Genomic DNA, 4,805 nt, shown 5'->3' on the forward strand with positions numbered 1-4,805 from the left:
GGGGCGGACAAGGGCAAAGAGGGGCGGACAAGGGCAAAGAGGGGCGGACAAGGGCAAAGAGGGGCGGACAAGGGCAAAGAGGGGCGGACAAGGGCAAAGAGGGGCGGACAAGGGCAAAGAGGGGCGGACAAGTACAGAGAATAAGGGACAAGGGTAAAGAGGGGCGGACAAGGGTAAAGAGGGTCAGACAAGGGCAAAGAGAGGCGGACAATTGCAAAGACGGTTGGTCAAGGGCTAAGAGGGGCGGACAAGGGCAAGGAGGGGCGGAAAAGTGCAAAGATGGGCAGACAAGTGCAAAGAGTGGCGGACTAGTGCGGAGAATACGGGACAAGGGCAAAGAGGGGCGGACAAGGGCAAAGAGGGGCGGACAAGGGCAAAGAGGGGCGGACAAGGGCAAAGAGGGGCGGACAAGGGCAAAGAGGGGCGGACAAGGGCAAAGAGGGGCGGACAAGGGCAAAGAGGGGCGGACAAGGGCAAAGAGGGGCGGACAAGGGCAAAGAGGGGCGGACAAGGGCAAAGAGGGGCGGACAAGGGCAAAGAGGGGCGGACAAGGGCAAAGAGGGGCGGACAAGGGCAAAGAGGGGCGGACAAGGGCAAAGAGGGGCGGACAAGGGCAAAGAGGGGCGGACAAGGGCAAAGAGGGGCGGACAAGGGCAAAGAGGGGCGGACAAGGGCAAAGAGGGGCGGACAAGGGCAAAGAGGGGCGGACAAGGGCAAAGAGGGGCGGACAAGGGCAAAGAGGGGCGGACAAGGGCAAAGCGGGGCGGACAAGGGCAAAGAGGGGCGGAAAAGGGCAAAGAGGGGCGGAAAAGGGCAAAGAGGGGCGGTAAAGGGCAAAGCGGGGCGGTAAAGGGCAAAGCGGGGCGGTAAAGGGCAAAGCGGGGCGGTAAAGGGCAAAGCGGGGCGGTAAAGGGCAAAGCGGGGCGGTAAAGGGCAAAGACTGGTGGACAAGTGCAAAGAGGGGCAGATAAGTTCAAAGAGGAGCGGACAAGGGCAAAGCTCGGCGGACAAGGGCAAAGAGGGGCCGACAAGTGCTGAGAATACGGGAGAAGGGTAAAGAGGGGCGGAGAAGGTTGGAGAATACGGGACAAGTGCAAAGAGGGGCAGAAAAGGGCAAAGAGGGGCGGACAAGGGCAAAGAGGGGCGGACAAGGGCAAAGAGGGACGGACAAGGGCAAAGAGGGGCGGACAAGGGCAAAGAGGGGCGGACAAGGGCAAAGAGGGGCGGACAAGGGCAAAGAGGGGCGGACAAGGGCAAAGAGGGGCGGACAAGGGCAAAGAGGGGCGGACAAGGGCAAAGAGGGGCGGACAAGGGCAAAGAGGGGCGGACAAGGGCAAAGAGGGGCGGACAAGGGCAAAGAGGGGCGGACAAGGGCAAAGAGGGGCGGACAAGGGCAAAGAGGGGCGGACAAGGGCAAAGAGGGGCGGACAAGGGCAAAGAGGGGCGGAGAATTGCTGAGAATACGAGACAAGTGCATAGAGGGGCGGACAAGGACTAAGAGGGGTACACAAGGGCAGAGAGGGGCGGACACTTGGAAAAGGGACCGACAAGGCCGAAGAGAGGCAGACAAGTGCAAAGAGGGGCGGACAAGGACAAAGAGGAGGTGACAAGCGCAAAGAGGGTAGGACAGGGACTAAGAGGGGTAGACAAGGGCAGAGAGGGGCGGACAAGTGGAAAAGGGACAGACAAGGTCAAAGAGGGGCAGACAAGTGCAAAGAGGGGCGGACAAGGGCAAAGAGGAGGTGACAAGCGCAAAGAGGGGTGGACAAGGGCAAAGAGGGGCGGAGAAGTGCGGAGAATACGGGAAAAGTGCAAAGTGGGGCGGAAAAGGACAAAGAGGGGCGGACAATGGCAAATAGGGGCGGACAAATGCAAAGAGGGGCGGACAAGGGCAAAGAGGGGCGGACAAGGGCAAAGAGGGGCGGACAAGGGCAAAGAGGGGCGGACAAGGGCAAAGAGGGGCGGACAAGGGCAAAGAGGGGCGGACAAGGGCAAAGAGGGGCGGACAAGGGCAAAGAGGGGCGGACAAGGGCAAAGAGGGGCGGACAAGGGCAAAGAGGGGCGGACAAGGGCAAAGAGGGGCGGACAAGTACAGAGAATAACGGACAAGGGTAAAGAGGGGCGGACAAGGGTAAAGAGGGTCAGACAAGGGCAAAGAGAGGCGGACAATTGCAAAGACGGTTGGTCAAGGGCTAAGAGGGGCGGACAAGGGCAAGGAGGGGCGGAAAAGTGCAAAGATGGGCAGACAAGTGCAAAGAGTGGCGGACTAGTGCGGAGAATACGGGACAAGGGCAAAGAGGGGCGGACAAGGGCAAAGAGGGGCGGACAAGGGCAAAGAGGGGCGGACAAGGGCAAAGAGGGGCGGACAAGGGCAAAGAGGGGCGGACAAGGGCAAAGAGGGGCGGACAAGGGCAAAGAGGGGCGGACAAGGGCAAAGAGGGGCGGACAAGGGCAAAGAGGGGCGGACAAGGGCAAAGAGGGGCGGACAAGGGCAAAGAGGGGCGGACAAGGGCAAAGAGGGGCGGACAAGGGCAAAGAGGGGCGGACAAGGGCAAAGAGGGGCGGAAAAGGGCAAAGAGGGGCGGAAAAGGGCAAAGCGGGGCGGAAAAGGGCAAAGCGGGGCGGAAAAGGGCAAAGCGGGGCGGAAAAGGGCAAAGCGGGGCGGAAAAGGGCAAAGCGGGGCGGAAAAGGGCAAAGCGGGGCGGAAAAGGGCAAAGCGGGGCGGAAAAGGGCAAAGCGGGGCGGAAAAGGGCAAAGCGGGGCGGAAAAGGGCAAAGCGGGGCGGAAAAGGGCAAAGCGGGGCGGAAAAGGGCAAAGACTGGTGGACAAGTGCAAAGAGGGGCAGATAAGTTCAAAGAGGAGCGGACAAGGGCAAAGCTCGGCGGACAAGGGCAAAGAGGGGCCGACAAGTGCTGAGAATACGGGAGAAGGGTAAAGAGGGGCGGAGAAGTGTGGAGAATACGGGACAAGGGCAAAGAGGGGCGGACAAGGGCAAAGAGGGGCGGACAAGGGCAAAGAGGGGCGGACAAGGGCAAAGAGGGGCGGACAAGGGCAAAGAGGGGCGGACAAGGGCAAAGAGGGGCGGACAAGGGCAAAGAGGGGCGGACAAGGGCAAAGAGGGGCGGACAAGGGCAAAGAGGGGCGGACAAGGGCAAAGAGGGGCGGACAAGGGCAAAGAGGGGCGGACAAGGGCAAAGAGGGGCGGACAAGGGCAAAGAGGGGCGGACAAGGGCAAAGAGGGGCGGACAAGGGCAAAGAGGGGCGGACAAGGGCAAAGAGGGGCGGACAAGGGCAAAGAGGGGCGGACAAGGGCAAAGAGGGGCGGACAAGGGCAAAGAGGGGCGGACAAGGGCAAAGAGGGGCGGACAAGGGCAAAGAGGGGCGGACAAGGGCAAAGAGGGGCGGACAAGGGCAAAGAGGGGCGGACAAGGGCAAAGAGGGGCGGACAAGGGCAAAGAGGGGCGGACAAGGGCAAAGAGGGGCGGACAAGGGCAAAGGGGGGCGGACAAGGGCAAAGGGGGGCGGACAAGGGCAAAGGGGGGCGGACAAGGGCAAAGGGGGGCGGACAAGGGCAAAGGGGGGCGGACAAGGGCAAAGGGGGGCGGACAAGGGCAAAGAGGGCCGGACAAGGGCAAAGAGGGCCGGACAAGGGCAAAGAGGGGCGGACAAGGGCAAAGAGGGGCGGACAAGGGCAAAGAGGGGCGGACAAGGGCAAAGAGGGGCGGACAAGGGCAAAGAGGGGCGGACAAGGGCAAAGAGGGGCGGACAAGGGCAAAGAGGGGCGGAGAATTGCTGAGAATACGGGACAAGTGCATAGAGGGGCGGACAAGGACTAAGAGGGGTACACAAGGGCAGAGAGGGGCGGACACTTGGAAAAGGGACCGACAAGGCCGAAGAGAGGCAGACAAGTGCAAAGAGGGGCGGACAAGGACAAAGAGGAGGTGACAAGCGCAAAGAGGGTAGGACAGGGACTAAGAGGGGTAGACAAGGGCAGAGAGGGGCGGACAAGTGGAAAAGGGACAGACAAGGTCAAAGAGGGGCAGACAAGTGCAAAGAGGGGCGGACAAGGGCAAAGAGGAGGTGACAAGCGCAAAGAGGGGTGGACAAGGGCAAAGAGGGGCGGAGAAGTGCGGAGAATACGGGAAAAGTGCAAAGTGGGGCGGAAAAGGACAAAGAGGGGCGGACAATGGCAAATAGGGGCGGACAAATGCAAAGAGGGGCGGACAAGAGCAAAGAGGGGCGGACAAGGGCAAAGAGGGGCGGAGAATAGCTGAGAATACGGGACAAGTGCATAGAGGGGCGGAGAAGGACTAAGAGGGGTAGACAATTGCAGAGAGGTGCGGACAAGGGGAAAAGCGACAGACAAGGGCAAAGAGGGGCGGACAAGGGCAAAGAGGGGCGGACAAGGGCAAAGAGGGGCGGACAAGGGCAAAGAGGGGCGGACAAGGGCAAAGAGGAGGTGACAAGCGCAAAGAGGGGCGGACAAGGGCAAAGAGGGGCGGACAAGGGCAAAGAGGGGCGGACAATGGCAAAGAGGGGCGGACAAGGGCAAAGAAGGGCGGACAAGGGCAAAGAGGGGCGGACAAGGGCAAAGAGGGGCGGACAAGGGCAAAGAGGGGCGGACAAGGGCAAAGAGGGGCGGACAAGGGCAAAGAGGGGCGGACAAGGGCAAAGAGGGGCAGAAAAAGGCAAAGAGGGGCGGAGAGGTGTGGAGAATACGGGACAAGGGCAAAGAGGGGCGGAGAATTACTGAGAATACGGGAGAAGTGCATAGAGGGGCGGACAAGGACTAAGAGGGGTAGACA

Source organism: Phaenicophaeus curvirostris, unplaced genomic scaffold (genome assembly GCF_032191515.1).
Source record: "Phaenicophaeus curvirostris isolate KB17595 unplaced genomic scaffold, BPBGC_Pcur_1.0 scaffold_67, whole genome shotgun sequence".
Classification (NCBI taxonomy): domain Eukaryota; kingdom Metazoa; phylum Chordata; class Aves; order Cuculiformes; family Cuculidae; genus Phaenicophaeus; species Phaenicophaeus curvirostris.